At 42.0% G+C, this 18678-nt stretch overlaps 1 protein-coding gene across 1 annotated transcript in view; it reads right to left on the reverse strand.

Moving 5' to 3' along the window:
* Positions 1-18678, reverse strand: part of LOC107320017 (uncharacterized) — a 50372-nt gene that overhangs the window by 12566 nt on the left and 19128 nt on the right. The window contains exons 8-12 of the mRNA XM_085516096.1: positions 17710-17896; positions 14936-15705; positions 10099-10203; positions 8701-8845; positions 2589-2696 (exon numbers count right to left, since the gene is read on the reverse strand). The gene's annotated coding sequence lies outside the window, so the exon portion shown is untranslated. The remainder of the gene's footprint in view (positions 1-2588; positions 2697-8700; positions 8846-10098; positions 10204-14935; positions 15706-17709; positions 17897-18678) is intronic.

Here is an 18678-nt window from a genome sequence, read left to right on the forward strand (position 1 = left end):
AGGGCAGGAAATCAGACAACAAAAAAAATTCCTCAGACAAAATCATCACATTCTGAGAGTAAATGAGGCTTAGAAATCCCAATATTCAGGACCAAAACTGCAGAGGGTTTCTACTGACCAGGCAGCATGCCATGCTGGCAGATGGAAGTCTGCATGTTCATATGTAACCAAGTTGCCACCCGTATGCAGCCCAATATGGGCATCTGGATTTCCCACTGGGGAATGCTGGAATCCCCATCAGGATGGTGCTCCCACAGCTGCGGGTAGCCAGCGTTCTGTCTCTGAGCCTCTATTAAACCCCAGATGTCAAAGAAGAAAAGGACTTCTATCTGCTGTGAGAGGGGAACATATATGATGGAGCAAACCAAGCCCAACCCCCTGCAGCTCTGAGCAGCGCAGCAATATAGCAACCACCAAGTCATCCCCTCCCTCAGGAGCAGATGGAGAAGGGATGCTGTGCAAGGAAGGGCCCACTGTGGATGGATTCTGTATGCCAGTTAAACTCAGGCTCCTTTTGGATTATACTGGCCTGCCAACAGAAGATGCACCTTCCCTGTCATTTACAATCCAATTTAAGAAGTAAAAAGGGCTTTTGCACCTTCCGGAGGAATAAACAGAGCAGATACACATGCAGCCTCTCATCTGGAGGCACCATGTATTCAAACCAAAGCTTTCAGCCAGATCAAAGGCTTTTATCTTTTTTAAAAGACCTTCTGTTTTACTGTGGGAGGATTAAATCACTGTGACCACACACTACAGCCTCCTCTATAGCTGGTCCATGGCTGGTGGAGGTTTCAAGCACCTCAAGGAAGGCATATTCGCACTGTGGCTCTGGCCAAGAGCTGTCAGACGAGCAGTTTGCTTATGCTGAGAGCCATCTTGTGCCCTCTTCAGAATGGGGCTCAAGCTCCAACCCATGGTTGAAGCAATGCCCACAGTGTTTGAATATGTATTTAGTGATTCTTGGGACAATTGATCCAGGCAGAATGCCTGGCTCCTTTGTCAGGGAAAGTTTTGCTCTAATGTCACTGTGAGCAATGCGATGTCACAGCATGGCTGCTTAGCACACTGCTTATTGCAGAACTCCTCACAAACAGCTCAGGACATTTCACCTTACCTATGAAATATCTTTTGCATGCAAACAGGGTAAAAAAGAAGAGAGAGCACTGAGACCTCTCTGGAGCAGAATGAGAACAAATCTCCACTCAGCAAACTGCTATGGGAATTAAATACACAACTGCACGTGGGCTGTACAGCCAAAGCAATTGGGATTATAGGAGGTTTGCTTGGGAGCAGCCAGTTATGTGGGGCAGAGGAGTGTAGGCAAACCTCTCATAGTGCCAGCAGCCCATGAATATAAACACTTAAACACCTGAAATGCACAAAAGCTTAAGACACAAATCGGCTTCCCTTGTGTTCAGAAGGAGCTGGGTTTTTCAGGTACCTGAACACTTCTGAAGTCAGACCTGTAGGAAGCCAAGCAAGGGAATACTGAGAGGGGAACTCAGCACTCTACACCAGCATTTAACTCCTCTTTTCCTTCAGACCTCAGCTGCTCTCAGCCAAGCTTAGCGTCCCACAGCAAGGCTCAGTTTGAGCCATTCAAACACATTGGTTAATGATGTTTAATTGGTTCCCCAGTGTCACAACACTTAAAAGACAGAGGTTCTACAAACCATTTAAAGCTCTGGGACAAGATTAAAGTTTCTTTTTTTTTTTTTAAGTTTTGAATTTGCTTTACATGTGGAAATACAGAAGGAGAGATATTTAATTAAATAACAGAGGTTCTCCAGACCTTAAGCCTTTTTCTTTGAGCAAATTGATGGGATAAAGATATTACTGAAACCTCTTCCAACCGGGGCCTTCCACTGTCCACGGGGCAGCTACAAGTTCATAGCTCAGTGGACTCAAACAGCATGGCCCTTTGACACCCAACCTACATTCTCTCCTATTTTGAATGCTTGACTCCTAAAACAATTGTCCCTATTTTTCCCCTTTACAAGTGCTCATCTTCATGGCCTTGATTCAAGGGATGCTCTTTTTTCAAATAAAGTTTGCATTATTCACCAAAATTTTGAAGTACATTCATTCAACTCATTGACCATATATTCAAAGACACAAGACAATAGATATATACATCTATACACATTCCATATGTTTTCCCTGTATTTTAGTATTAAAGTTAACCAAAAATTAAATAGAAGAAAAAGAAAATAATCCCAACACCTGCACTTATAGCTCATCTTTTTGAATCAGAAACAAGAAAGAAAGAATTCCATTCACAGGAATTGCAGCACAATCTGTGCTGTTCATTCATAGGCTGTGCAACAGATTGGGACATCTCTTTGTCAGCTGTTTTTTGCAGTGGGGCTGAAGACATCTGCAGTCTTATCCCTGACATTTCCAAAGAAAGAAGGTCACACTGTGGGACTGAATGTGATACAAGTACCACATGCAGCAGCTTTTTCTTGTGAGCAAGTTCAGAACTGATAAAAGCAACAGAAGTGTTCTGCATTCAGATTCTGAGGATTACAGATTTGGGAAACTGCACAAAATGACTCATTCCAACCCCATATCTTGATACCTACAGAGCAGCAGGAGTCCAGCAAAGCTCCAACGGCAGCTCCTTCTGCAGTGACAGACACAAATTCAGCTGCTAATGGATTCTTTTTTCCATCTCTTCCATTGCAGTTGGTCTGGAGAAGAAACAGTGCTTTAAAATCCATATGGCTCCAATGTTTCATTTCACCTTTGAGATTCCAGGACGAACTAAATTTTAAATACACTCAGGAGACACTGACAGTGGTACTGTCATCCCAGAGCAAATAACAGAATTCACATAGCATGGATCATGCAGAAGATACCCAGTGAGAAATTACATTCATATTTGTCTTAGAGAGCTAAAATAAAGCACTCCAGAAGTTCCCATTATGCTGACAAATACCTGTGATTATTGTATTGAGCACTACTGCAAACCACGGCGTGGAGTCACAGAAGGGGCGAGCAGAGCAAGGACTGCTTCCCATTGCTGTTCTGTAATCCCCTGAAGGGCTGACTGACACCTCCATCACCAGCCAGGGAACAGGAGGAGATGCTGCTCATGGCTGTGGGTTTTCATAAACCTGTGTCCCCATGACAACTCTCTTGCTTTCCTTGCAATCCAACGTATTTTTAATGGCATTCCCTCATCCTCTTCCTCCCAAGCAGTCTGCAGCAAAGCTGCTGGCAGAGTTAGAGGAAACACACACACCTCTCACTTGACATACATAATTTCTTACAGCATTTTCTTGCTTGGTTATAAAACCCTCCATGAGATGTCCTCCTTAACTTGCTTTTATCTGTGGAGTTACAGAGGGCAGTTGTGCAATCTGTGTTTATAAAACCCTACTAAGACAAGGACTATTATTTCCCTTCTTTATTTCTTGATGAAAGATTACATGGATGCCCACGCTGTTAATAACTGCTCTGCATCACCCATTCTAGCCCAAGGTCAATCTGACATACAGCACTTCACAGACAGTACAAATATGACACGGAGCAAAGGGATTCTTTTCCTTTATACCCCTTGCATTAAAAACAAAACTGTGCTCTTTTCTCACTAGCAACATTATTCTTTGAGTAAGAAAAGGGAACACCACATATAAGTTAAATGCTTTCAGTAACTTATAGAAATCTAATGTAAGTAACTGAAAGGAACAGGTAAACCTTGCTCAGAAATAACCTGGGAAATAAGAGGTTGGTATGAAGCTTAGAAGGTTGGACTGCGCTGGGGAGCTCTGATTCAAACACAAAACAGTTGGACCATTTCTGACTACATGCACAACATCATTGAGGATGCAACTTACAAACTTGCTCTCAGCAGAACTGAACGTTACTTCAGTTTGTTATTTGTAAGGAGAAACCAGTTTTAAATGCTGTACATTAAGAAATCATGTTGACTGTTTCTTTTTTAGCATTCTCTGCCTTTTGAGCCCTTTTATGGGGAAAACAAACCAAACCAAACAAACAAACAAAAACACCCCAGTTTTTCTTTAATAAAACCATCTTATTTCACTCTGCCTGTTGAGAAGGAGAAAAGCTTTGTGCAGTTCCCAGCTGTGGCTTTGAGATACTGCCACATCCTCCTTCTCCTCCCTACTTCTTGGCAACTTTTCCTTTATTAACGTGTCTGTTTTCATAATTTTTCAAGGTTAAATTATCTCAGTTTAACAGTCTCCCAGGGATGCAGCTGGGTACTTTGCAATAGCAATGTATTGCTATGCACACTGCAACGGCAAACCCCAGCCATCTTCATTTCAGCACATGGTGGTTTTTTATCCTCCTAATTGCTTTAAGCCATCCTTGTGCTAAGTGCTCATTGTCAAAAAAGATCATCAGGAAGACTGAAGAAACACCCAGGTGACTCTCATGGGTCCATTGAAAAGAAGGAAAGAAGGCCAACTGTCACACCCCATGTGAGGCCAATTATTTCTTCTGTGAAGAATGGCAGTGAAACAGTGCCCAGTTATTTGTGGAGCAGTTGGCTTTGCACTGCCGCTAGCCCAGACAAACAGATAGGATTCAGCCCATCTTCTTCATGAATTGTCCCTTTATCACTCACCACATATTAATTCTCTCAGCAAATCCCTACAAAAATGATGAAAAACTGCATAACACATAAGGCAAATCCAAAGTCCGCATTGTCCCATCCAACAGCCTCTAAATACATATCTGATGGTTCTGAATACTAAAACTGACACTCACTAAGTCCCGAAACAAGAGAGAAAGGAAAAACCATCTGATATTTCTTATGCCAAATCTTTATTTTTTGGCTTCCAACAAGAACAACTGCCAACAGGAAAAAGGCACGCTGCCTCAGCCCAGGCCAAAATAATCATTTGCAATAAGAAATAAAGAGACAGAACAAAGCTTTGTAATAGATTGTAATGGGACTAGCCCAAGCAAAATATCTATCTGCTCATGTCTTTTGCCTGACAGTTGCATGTTGTGTATAAGTACAAAACACAACATGCACAGAATGCGAGACAAAGTCCTATTACAGTTATTTTTCAGTTGCAGCTGAAGGGGAAATAGAAATATAAAAGCAGGACACCTAATAATTGGGGTTATTAGCGAGCTTGTTCTACAGGAAGGATCTCCAAATCTGAGTTCATGCAGATTAATGTTAACTTAGCACTCAGGCCTCTCCAGAAAATTGCCTGAATGTTTCACTGCTATTGCAGAACTTGAGCAGGGCAGGAGGGGGGCACCCATGCTTTGTGATGGTTCTTTATAGGCTTGGCCAGTGTGCTGAGCCACGCTCAGTTGTGCTCTGTAGGACAAACCCAGCTGTTCAAGCCATGTCTGGGGCAGCAATCTCTCTCTGGAAATTTCTTGCAAACAACAGAAAACACTCAGAGATGTTCATTTGCCTTTTTATGCTGCACGTTGCTGCTTTTTTTCCCCTTAAAATTAGCACTTTAGCTACTACAGTCCATGTACTCAAGCAACACTGCTCAATTTAACTAAGCATACAGAAACTCTTCTTGGTTCACTGTGATTTGCAGTTTAACAATACGTATGCAAATGAAATTAGTGCTGGCAAAAATAATTACAGTTGCTCTTGGGAGGATTAATAACTAAAGTCTGCCCTGCTTATGGTAAGGTTTAATTTAATTCTGTTGCATATATTAAATGAAGAAACAAATTCTGTGTTCAATATTGTGTTTGGCAGTTAATATGTGCTCACATGAATGCTTGTGCATTTAGATGGACTGAAAAGGACCACGCTCACAGATATGCTCATGTCCTATAGAGAGACAGATAGCGATAATTAGCTGGTGGTAATCACAGCGCCTTTTTCAGGAAATGCAGGAATGCTGCCATCCATTGCTGGGAAGTGGCTGGGGCTGACTTATGACTATGAGGTGTAATAACCTTGTATAAGCTGTCCCCTACGGCTATGAGTCTTTAATAACAGCACAGCCACCGCTCTATACAACATTCATATGAACAAATCAGATTTTGAGCATGGCTATTAATGCCTCCCACCTTTTTGGCTCAGCACAGCATGGAAGTGCTGGACAGAAGGGTGATACCCCGCACTGTGATCACCTTGCCACAGGAAATCCCTCCTACACTGCAATGTAACTGTCTGGCTTTTTACAGGCTTTTATGGGTTGGAATAACTTTACTGAAGCCAGTGGGTGTAACAGCTGCCTCACATTTGGATTAGCATCCAAATCAATCAACACCCCCTATAGTGCTAGAAGCTGAATTCGTAAAAGTTCCAATGAAAACAGCAGACATCTGAAAAATGGGGGAGTTCTATGGAGCTGGGGAGTAAAAATGAAGGTTGGGCATCACCTGCTGGAGGTGGGTCCATATCTGCTTGACATCTGCACTTTTGCTATTTAGTGCACTTCATTTGTGGATCTTGAAGACCAAAGTAATGCTATCTGATTAACTTTTAAGTACTGTTTTAAAAGTGGTATTCATTTTTAAACACTTAAAGTTGTGTGTGATCAGAGAAGATCACATATTTCAATGAAGTTAGACTGCTGCTGCTGGAAATTATATGGATACTTTCCCCCAAAACACTTCTTTGTGTTTACCACACAAAAATGCCCTGAATCCAATACATGGCCCAAATTGGCCAAATCCAGAATTTACTCATTTCAGTGGATAAATATGCCTCTCAGAGATACATTATCATGCATACATACATGCATATAACTATATAATATATGTTCTGTATTAGCACATAGATGGATGTAGGTATTTAGTATATATTAGCACACACAGAAATATCTGCAGCATGTCTCTGTCATTTGCTGATATGTTGCTGAAGTTCTCATTGTGATAGTGAATGTTTAGAAATCATATATGATTTAACACTGTCATTTAAGTGCATTAAGACTACTTGCTTAAAACATGAAAAAGTAGGTTTAATGAGGATGTTAAAGTAAACTGTAGTATGGATATAATTGAGGACTGTTACCAAGAAAAGCTTTAGTGTCAGTGGATTATGGCAATTTTTAGTACCTTATTAAAACATTCAGAATGGATATGAACATTTTTAGGGATGTCTTGCCACATAAATAATTGGACCATTACTTTCATACACTGTACACTATATAAAATGTTAATAAGCTTTCTAAAATAGCACTACATTATAGGAACAGATTTTATATTCCATTAAATATTTGGAACCAAGTTATCCACCATATTTTTGGTGTTTTCTGCCCTTAAAACTCACATAAGAAGAAAGGGACACAGAACCATTGTTATGAATGTTGTGTTTCAGAAGAATTACCCAGAATTACCCAATGTATTTTTTCATAGGATTTCCATTAGTGTCATGAAAGATCAGCTATTCTTGTTCTGAAATGCTCTGAACACACAGATCCCATCTCCCATTGCTGATTCCTCTGGAACATTGTCTCATATACTCAGCAAATCTCTACCACACAACCAACTTTCTCCACCTAACCTCAGAAACACAAGCAGCTCAACCACTAAAGAAAGGCCATAAACTGATAACTACAATCAAGGCCCCATATTTCATCACTAAGACATGAAAACAGTAGGGAAATACCTAGGAGCCACTTCAATGACCTGAATTCCCAGTGGTGATGAAAGTGCTCCCATGGACAACAACACATTTTAGATGATGATTCCAATGAGGAAGGCAAAAGAGTTGTTGCTGTTCACTAGGAGAGGACACCACAACCACAAGGCAGAATGAGTAAATGCTAATAGCAACTCATTGTTTACAGACAATGGCCAACTTCAACAATGTATGTCAAATCAAAAGAACGAGCAACCCAGTGGTACTGAAAGCTGTGCTACCTGTAGCAGTGGCTCACAAGTGGGCTCAGCCCAAAATTTTCAACAGAATAGAGTTTGTCCAAGATCCTTATTACACAACTAATAGTGTTCATCAGGTAAGAGGCATGAGACATGGGCAGGTTTAAAAATGTTTGCCATCATAATCAGAAGTATGTAAAAAGCAAAACAATCCAAAGTTTGGGATCTCTCTTGTTTCAAAGAGCGAATGAAAGTCATTGTACGTATCTGACTCTCCAGAGAGGGTAAATAAATCAGATATAAAACCCTACAGTAAGAGTTAAGTGTTTCCTCCCTACGATGCTATAATTTACAGAAACCTTTCAAGGTTGTGTAAGTCAGTGGGGTTTGATTTAGGAGGATCCATAACCTGTTGAAACCAATGAAAAACTACAGATGATCTCAACAACCTTTGGAATAATCTGTGCTAAACTGATTGAAAGTAGACTTTATGATTTCCAACACATGTGGAAAAAAGAAAAACAAAGAACATTTTTTCTTCACTTTTTGGACCACTGACAAGAAGCCCACATTCGCATAACCATGGAGTTGCAGTGCATTTATCAATTACCAGCAGTACCCTCTGAATACAACAGATAGCATGCCATGTGCTTGGCTGCTGCACAGGTTGGAGGCAGATAAAGTCCTTTAGAGATATAAACGATTATCACAGAATAATGTATTGATCTGTTAATAAGGGAAGGGAGAAATAGCAAGGAGAAAAATTATATAATGCTATTAGAAATTAGAAAACAATTCCAACCAACCCCTAAGCATAACTTACTCCACTAAATTGCAAGGCAGCTTTTGCAAGGAGGCCATGAACTGACTCTATGTGGATCTGTAAAAAGGTACTTTGTACCTGGTACTTACTCACTGGGTTCTGTAGATCAGTTCTTCATTCCCACTACCACGTTCTGGAGAAGGATTGTTCATTAGGTTATACACTCAGCTGTGAGGTCATCACACTAATAAATGCTTTAGAAAAGAAAGAAATCCGTGGTTTGTTTTCTTTTCTCTGAAAAATAGAGATCACAGTCAACAAACTCAAAGCCAATAAAAGGAGCTGATTTCACCATTGAAGTTGTCCTGTTCTGTATCTGTTAATAAAGAGCGATAAATTAGCATGTGACATAATGTATAAATAGTAACGTGTGAATATGGTGTATAGAGAGGGCATAGTGACAGAGAGCTGAGAACTGGTTTGTAAAAAACCATCTGTTGGTTGCAGTGCTGTTCAACACAATATTCTCTTCCTGACAGACTGTGGCTGAAGTCAAGCTCAGGCTTCAATGAGAAAACAGTATCAGGACAAACCCCAAATGTTGCTTTCAAAGTAGGAAACAGCCTGCAGTAACATTCCATAACACGTCCATTAATTTTCCAGCTCACATTTGATGGAGACATGATTGTTCATATTCAGTGTCCACAGACCTAAGCAGCAAACACATGCAGTGACTATTGGTGACAGGGTGCAGGTGGGATCTAAGGCAGCTTTCCACCAGGCAGGAGGTGTGAAGGTGGATATCCCTGTTCTGAACAGAAATGCAGACATCTCTTCTGTTCTCATTTGTGATAGGTTTGGAAAGCCTTTCATATCTAGAAGGGTTTTATTCCATTTTTTTAAAGATCAAAAATGCTTTTGCTGATATCCCCTTTTATTGTACTTTAAATCTCTCCATCAACACAAAGAAAGCATCTCGCTTGGATCTGGGAACACACCCAGGAGATGGGCACTGAAGGCATTTCTGCTGTTATTAAACACCCCCAGACTTGTTGGTTAAGGTTGCTTATTACAGAAGGCAATAAAAACCAAGCAGCTAATAACTATACTGTTATGAAAACATTGGGTTGAATTAAGATGAAAGATCTTTTTATGTGTGCTACATTTGCATTCTCCTACTGGGCAACTCAAAAGATAGAAGGCTGAAGAACCAGTATCTAACCTTCACATTACCAGAGAACTAATCAGAGCAGTGAGAAAAACTGTCTGGTACACACAGTTTTATTTAAGGACTGAGAGAAAATAAAGGTATTTTTGATAGGATTTTTAAGAGGGTGGAAATGGGGTTTTTAGACACTGAAAAAGCATTACACAATTAGTGCACCATGAAAAGCTTATCTATGTAGCCAAGTTCAAATAATAAATTTAATTAAAGTTTAAAAGCTTAGGTAAAATCCATTAAACACTTGTAGCTTAATAAAACGTTACTTTTAGCATAAGTACAGCATTAACACCAACGGTAACATGGGAAACATCGCCTAAAGTACCTGACTTTAAGAGCATTCATCACATCTTCAGATCCATCAGTCCATGTGGTCACAGCAGCACGTTCCTCTGCCAATCAGCCCTCAAAATTAACATGGGACTATTGCCTGGGGAGAGAAGAATTCAGGAAATGGGAACTGGTATTTGTTTCCATAAGAAATAATTCAGCTAATTGACCCTAACCACAAACTATCGTAATCTTTAATCAGAAGGCAGCCCATTGGTTTAAGGATCCGCTTCACTACTTCAGCACATGTAACACACGGAGCAGCAGCAAGGCTCACACTTCTGCAACACGCAGGCATGGGGCTTCTTCCCAACAGTGAGGAGTGAGTGGCAGATTTATTGCATGTCCCGCAGAAGTTAAATGAATGTGGAAACACCACACAGCCTTACAAACAGCTTCCCTTGCTGAGTTCATTTTTCCAGACTCCTCATGGCACTGCAGGGATGTTAGAAGCAGCAATTAGAAGCAGCAGAAACAACCAAGGAGAAAGGCGATGGCTCTGGGCTGGGCCTTGGGATGAATGAAGCAGTACAGCTCCTACGGAAGCAATTGTACCAACGAGAAGCACAGTATCTGAATGAGGGCCTAGCAAAATAAAGCTCCTTCACATTCAGCTATCAGGGCATTGGCGAAGGACGGCTCTGCTGGAAATTCATCTTCTGAATGAAGAATACTGTCAGACACTCAGAACAGTTTAGAACACCCAGCATGCACCCACAGCACTGTATGAACAGGTGAGGTGTGATAAAGTAGGCTCACAAAGACATGCACTACAGAGGAGCCGTGGTGTTCTCCTGACACACTGAGGTCCAGGCCCACTCCTGGAGCCCCTTCCTTGCCTTGCAGCTGGCACTGACCTGAGGGAGCAGAACAGCCTCCACTGGAGGAGCAGACACCTCTGCAGCCATCTCCACCCTCCTCCAATTTGAGTCCTTCTGCATGCACTGAAGGGTAAATAGCACGCTACGTCTGTCAGAGATAAGGGCTGACAACCTGTTACCAGCTAACAACTCCCCAACTTCCCACCTCGAGCAAATTTTACTTAGCAGCACTGTATAACTACATGTCAGTAATGAGAAGCTTGTCCCAAAATGTATTTCTGCCAATGCAGAAAGACCATATTACAGAAATAATATGCAATTTCTGTGAACGGTTCCTAATTGTGATATCATTGTCAGGAATAATGAGACCTTCTAAATATAACGACTTCCCTAGAACACACATGCTGCTTGCTCAGAAATAAATACTCCTGTGTTATACAAGAGCTAATACTCACAATTGTGGAGCGTGCAAATCACAAACCTGAAGGAAGACAACAAACTGCTCCTTTTTCATGCTTGAATAGGGAAAAGGCATCATCTGAACTTAATATTCTGTAGAATACTCTTTGCTACTCGGTATACATATGTCTATATGCAGTCCCTCCCCATACCGTTGTGTGGGGCAAAGTGACAGCAATGCACTGACATAATGAATCTACATATAAATATAGCAGATACACAGATTTATCACAAAGCCTCTTTGCTATAACATGGAAATTCCCAAGTGACTGACTGGAAGCCAGCAAGTGAAATAGGAAAGTTATTCGTGAGTAACAGATTAGAATTTAACTCCATGAAAATGTTACTCTTCTTCACTCTGGAAATTGCTCTAAATGTATCTGTGAATTAAGCATCTTGTGCCTTAATCGTTCTTTCTACTCAGCAACCACTTAATATATTTTATTGATTACATTTTTGTAATTATAAAGCGTTATAAACCAGAACAGTGACGTGCCTTTTACAAGAGTATTTACTCAGAGAAACGCAGTGGGACAGGATTATGGAGCATCACAGTATAAGGCCTTAGCCCTTCAAATTACATTTTCATGCAGTGCACTGCTGAGGAGTTTTTGATTTGTTCGTCTAAAATCTGTTTTGACACAACACCAGAGCAGAGCTTCCCAGTGATCTGTGAGAAGCAGCCAGCATATTTTAAACAGAGAGGTCCAACAGTTTTGAAACTTATATTCTGGGTCAAAGTGAATTTACAGCTGTGCTTGCAATGCTACACTAGAAAAGAAGGGTTTGCCTTTTGAATTCTAAATGGAACATCACTAACATAAGGACTATACATAAAAACCAGAACTGCTTTAAATCTCCCTTTCCACACTTAGATTTCCCTTTTCAAAATCACGTAGGTACTGGGGAGAGAAAGTTCCACCTGGTCACAACCTCCTCGGCGCCTACAGACCCATCCAAGATGCCGGGCATGGAGGAGCAAAAAACCAAGCTGAGGTGGAAGATGCTTTAGAAAGAGAGGTTCTAAGACCATGATATCGTGCCACTACACCCAGCACACAGCTGGGGTCAGACTAGATGATCTTTGAAGGCCTTTCCATCCCACCATTTTATGATTCTATGACTGTCCTGAGAAGCTACACAAATCATGGTGGCCAGGCTCTCTCTCTTCCTGCCACCCTTCCCTGTGGTGTCTCACATTTGATCCTACATGAATATCCTTTTCCCATTGCTGTGTGGGCTGCCCATCCATTGGATGACCCAGCCAGGCCAACGCCAGCTGCCAGGACCTCCTCATCACCACCAGGGATGTCAAAATAAGTGATGATGGCAACACTTTTGCAGTGGGAGGTTAATGACTGCCTCCTCCAAGAGACAGAAATGAGATCTATGAGAGACTTTGGTCCATCTTTCTGCCACATCCTCTCTTCATCCCTGCCTTCCAAGGCACAAGTCACGATTCAGCCCTTATGCCTCCAGTTCTGTGTGCACAACAGGAGACACTCACTGCTTCCCTAATTGCCCTCACAGACAGAGCAGGCTGAAGCCCATTTGCTCTTCCGTTCTATTTCTTGTAACGACACCCTCTGTGCATTTAATGTTGCCCTGAACAAACACAGTAAGAAACAAAGACTTCCCTTCAGTGAGCTGAGTTAAATAAATAAACAAACAAATACATTTTGAAGAAAAGGAAAGCAAAACAAACATGAAACCAGATACTTTTCTAGAGAAGATTGTTAACAATGGGAAATTTTGGACTTAGAGACTCTGCCAAGGTCAGAAGCAGAAGCTGACACCGGATAATAAATGCTTTTTCTACCTGGAGGTATCAAAATGACACCGTTTAGATACTCTGCACAAACATTTATATAACGGAATGCTTTATTGCCTTTGTCTCTGTTTTCTTTTTCCTTTGCCCTCTTGGATGTACGCAATACTTTCCAAACCATTAAGTATAATACATTTATCTGGATGTTTACCACATTCCTAAAGGGAGAAAGCTTACGTAATCCTTACCCTAAATAAGAGAAATACCTCCTGCAACAACTCCCATTTATTCAATCTGATATTTAAATTGTGTAAGTAATAAGTGTGAATAGCTCTAAAATCTATATTGTTTTCTCCTCTAAAATCTCTATTTCCTCTGTGACCACCTACTGCTTTTATTTTCCCCACACAGAGATGACTCAAAGGCAGGCTAGAAGGAGCTTCAGCCTTGCAGCAGTGGAAATGCAGAGAAGAACTGTGCCCCCAACACAATCCCTGGAGCAGCTCAGCTGCATGCTGTACCCCACATCACCTGCCCCCTCCACAAGAGACACCTGCCTTTGTCCTCCCAGAAATGTGCAGTGCCAATGGTTGCCAGGTGGGCAATATTGATATGGCATGATGCCAGTTTGTGGCATAGCAAATTTGAGAAAGATGGCCAGGAAATGAAGAGTTCCCTTTTATTCCAATGCATTTTGAATCCCTATGAAATGGCTTCAAGAGTGTAAAGGTTAAATGGGGTCTTCAGCCATTGCAGCTAGGAGAGCTTTGATTCATTACCAGCACTTTATAAGACAATAAGAGGAACATCAGAAAGAAGAACATCCAGGCTGGATGTGGCTCTGGGCAGCCTGGTCTGGGCACTGGCAACCCTGCCCATAGCAGGGAGGCTGAAACTAGATGATCATTGTGGTCTTTTTCAACCCAGGCTTTTCTATGATTCTATGATAAGAACACAAAGGAATCATTTGACAACATTTCAAAGCCAATTTGAGACCAAATTAATGAACATCCAGAACAGTAAGCACATGGGTGCTGGCAACCACATCTGCACTGTCTGCTTCGCAGTCCTTGGGCACACCAGTGAGCACAGAGCAATTCATTTTCAGCATCTTGCTCTTGCAGCACTCTGCATTCCTCCATGTGATTGGAGGGTCAGGTAGAAGAAAGAAGCTGCCTGACTTCAATAGCTTTATGATGCAGCTTTTCTGTGGGGCAAGCATTTGAAGTCAACAAGCATAAATCACAGAAAGAAGAAATCCAAATGACCTGGCACAAACCTCTGCTACATCCTTTGCATATCTCAAGTCTTCAAAGGAGCATGCGGGTAAAGGCTCTTTGTACGCAGGAGGCATTTCGGATGTGTTAAAGAAAAACCCAAACATGTCAGTCCTCTACAGCCATTATCATCTTGATAATGAATGCCAACTATTGAGAGATAAGTGCCAAAGCAGACATCAGGAACTCCAGTCCTCCGCTGATTGTGGCATTTATGGACTACAATGCATATGATTGCTAGCAAACAAAACAAGAATTTGGTGTGTAAGGGAAGGGGAATTGTATTTTTTAACATTAGTTTCTCACTTTACACAAGCTCCTTTATCTTCCATAGAAGTATTCTCAAAGATGTACCTCACCTCTAGAAGCACAAATGTCAGTATTCATCCACATTCAATATTAATTCACTTGCAATCAGACACTTCACAGCTTTCAGAACAAAATCTGATTCTGAGATGTATAACAACCTCAGCAGCACAGCTATAACAACACAGATAAAACACTTACTGTAGATGTACTGTTGGCCATAACAGTACACCACTTTACAAGCTCCAGTTGCATCTGCACTCCCTGTTTGATTCTAGCAGCCTTCCATTATGCTGCTGTACCTTGCTGCAAGCCAGCACTCCTCCTTTCAGTTAGTGCACCACAAGGAAAATTTCAGAGGCAATCTTTCAGAATCCTTCTCCCCTGGCTGACATGCAGCGGCCCAGGACAGCCCTGCTGCACTCAGGCTCCCAGGTCAGCATCCCCAGTACAGTGCAGCGCTGGCCTCTTGGTGCTGGTTGCTGCTTTGGTAGGCACTCAACAGTGAGGAGAACATGAACAAATCCAGGAGCAACATCTTGTGCTAACCAGTTTGCTAAGCTGGCTGGGGAATCTGGGAAAGCACAGGTCTGGAGGCAGCAGTCTTTGTATTTTGATGTGCTTGGGGTTAGAAAGAATGAAAAGGGTAATGAATGGGTTTGGGGGCAAATAAGGGTTCCTTTAATCATTCAAAAAGCACTGGAGTTCAGGAGCTGGACTCAGCACTCCTTGTGGGTCCCTTCCAACTCAGGACATTCTGTGATTTGCTCTGAAGTCTTGCAGCTTCAGGAGAGCACTGATGGGCACAGTTGAGCAGAAGTTCTTACCTTAAAATGAGAACAACATCATCTACTCCTTAGCTTTTTGCTCAGTCTGTACCTTCAAAGGCTGAAATCATCTGATAGGGTCCTTGGCAGCTCTTAGAGGAACACAGCACACCTTGTTCACTTCTTCTCCACTGTGATTTTTCTCTGAAAATCAAGCAAACAGAAACAGAAAGGGAAATAATAATAATAAAATGTAGAAGCACAAAAATAAAGACACAAGTAGAAAACCACCAGCCTTCCTCCATGAGAGGTTGTGCTTCCCTTTTGCTTTTCTTAAGCAGAGGTTATTCATTCTGTTAAATGAGCTCCTCTCATTTACAGCCCCTAACACCTCTGGAGTTACCCAGTAGTCAGGAGAAGGGTCCTTCTGCCTGCACAGAGCTCAGTACTTCTCAGACTCCCAGAAATACATCATATTTACAGCTACCACTGCACTGAAGAGCACTGAACTCTCAGTGACTTTAGAGACTTCTTCTATGTTAAATTATGCATACATATTTGCACAACAATCTTCATCCTACAGTAGATCTCGAGGTAAACAGTGCAGACCTCAGATGAAAACACTGCCATCAATCTCATGGGGGAAGCACACCATGGAAGGGCTGTGTTGGGTCAGCACCCCTCATTGCTGGCCTGACTATCCAAACACAAACTGAGTTTCACACAGTTGTGTCTTCCCTCACAGCCTATCCCATGGAAAGCACAGAGGTCTGAAAACATTAGAATGAGCTACTGGTGCTCTGGTTAACTGCAGATATTTCTAATCCTCCAAACAGCATCTGTTGACCTCGTTAAGAACCTTTATACACTCAAAAGCCTCCTCTGCATGCCGTTTCATTGAGCTGTGCCAAACACTTACCAAAGGGCTGTTGTGCAGCTATGAAACACCCATTCCTTTGCCTTACTCTGTCCTCTCACATAGAGCAATTCTTTGACTAAATTACTTAGAAGTTAGAGCATTAAATATTGTCTCTGGGACTAAAATGAAAGAGAAAGGAAAGGAGAGAAAAGGGGAAAAGCATTCCTAGTCTTGGTCACCGCATGCCAAATTTCTTCTTGGAATAAATTCTTGCAGTGGATCATGTTGAAATGTCGACAGACTTTTAATTGGTGTTCTGCAGAGCCCACACACAGTCATACAGCAATAATTTGGAAGTGCCTTGTTTAAAATACATTTAGGCTATTCAAAGCAGATATTGATATTCACTTGTAGCGTGAGAGCGCCAACAACGCCTTGAAGGCATCTCTCCGCCACAGAATATTTTTCAGCAGCAGGTGGGATGAAATGGTGACAAATGGGATGGAAGGCAGCACATATGAATAAACTATATAATATCCTATTTGTTTCCTCAAGTTGGCTGCTCGCTTTATTATTTTTCATAAGCTGGTAGTGCGAAAGCAGCCAAAGCACAGACCCATTCCCACACCTCGGTCTTACTGAAGATTGGATGCAATTTCTGCTCAATATTCTATCCCCAGGAAAGCAGAATATGTCTGTGGGGACACCACGAGAAAGCAGCTCTGCTTTGAGCAGTAAGCACTGGTGAATGAAATTCCAGCCTTATTTCAGCCCAGATTTGCAGGGGAGAGGAGGGTGGGATGGTATCAATGATAACACAATTGCTGTTTCAGAGAGAAGCCTGCAAGCTGGGGGCTCCCTCGAAGCAATCTCATAGCCCTCCCCAGCAAGCACAGCGTGTGTAAAGCACAGTCTCCTGCTGCACCTGGACGGGCACTGTTCTTATGGCACATCAGAATGGTTCCTTCAAGGTTTGCTTCAAAGTGTGCCTTGTGTATCCAGTGAAGACTGAAGAGTTAGATTTCTTTCTAAAGCAGAGAGGTGTAGTAGCAAACTGAGAAACACCTGTGTTTTCAAAACCTGCTATTTACAAAACAGGTACTTTGTTACTCATATCTCTTTTGTGAGGCTTGCAAAAGTGATTTAAAACGTCAAACAGCATCTAATTAGGTGAATGAGCCCTGTGCAGGGACCCAACTCTACACAGCTCAGCCTGGGTGGGAGCCATGCCAGTCCCTGTGTTGGCCTCGCTCCTGGCTGGGCACTGCTGCAGCCCTTGCTCATCGTTTGTCATTGTGCTGCCTTATCTCATGTTGCTTCAACTCCGAAATGAGACAATAAATATTTACCTCCCTCCCACAGATGAGGGAAGGTTTAATTAGCAAACGCCTCTCACTGCCGTGGGAGCTGAGTGCTGTTGGTGCTCTGTGCTGCAGAGCTGTGAGAGCAGAGCCCACCAAGTGGAACCTGCCCACCGCGGTGACCTTGGGTAGGGGCTGAGGCCATGGCTGTGTGTCATGCCAAAGGGTTCAGCGTCTAAAGAAAACAAAAGTGAGATTACCGCATCGTATACATTCAGAAAGGCGCATAAACTCAAATATACATCACCTTGGACATCGCATGTCCTTGGATGTAAGGTAAGCCCTATTTTCACAGTGTTTCTGTTCAGTTCAGAAATACCTAAAGAAATTAAAGTCTTGCTATCCCTTATCCCTCCTACCCAAACACAGAGTGCACTTTCTCATACAGGCTTTCAATGAAGGGAGGCCTCCTGGGGATTCACTCAGTAAGAGTGAAAGAATAGCAATTCTTTCAGCTCCTGTAGGAAATGTTCATATTCTCAGGTTTTTTTTGGTTGTTTTTTTTTTTTTTTTTTCAGGGTGGGGGAGAAATAATAGGGGGAGTATTGGCATCCTAACCATATTTATAGGTGCACTGAAAGAAAATTAAGCCGCAATGAAAATTAAGCATTTTTATGCTTTTCCAAAAAAAGAGATGATAAATAATGCTCTTTGAACTCCAAGATGAAAAGTGACTGAACACAAGCAGCAGCATTCTCCTGTCAAGCTAATCTTTCCATGAGTAGGAAGAGAAGCAGGGAGCATTCGTCCTCTCTGTGGTGGATGCGCTGAGCACCTCATCTTTAAGGAAGACATGGATATATTTTCATCTTCTCAAAACATATTAAAGAGAAAAGAACCTCAATACCCTCAACAAACTTCATCAGAAAGCAGGCAGCTGACAGAAAGGAAACCCACATTGGTGCAGCACACCACTGGGTACCCACAGGCTCCAGCCCTCCTGAAACTGTTTGACGA

This window comes from Coturnix japonica, chromosome 15, assembly GCF_054131305.1.
Source record: "Coturnix japonica strain WE chromosome 15, WE-NBRP24, whole genome shotgun sequence".
Taxonomy (NCBI): Eukaryota; Metazoa; Chordata; class Aves; order Galliformes; family Phasianidae; genus Coturnix; species Coturnix japonica.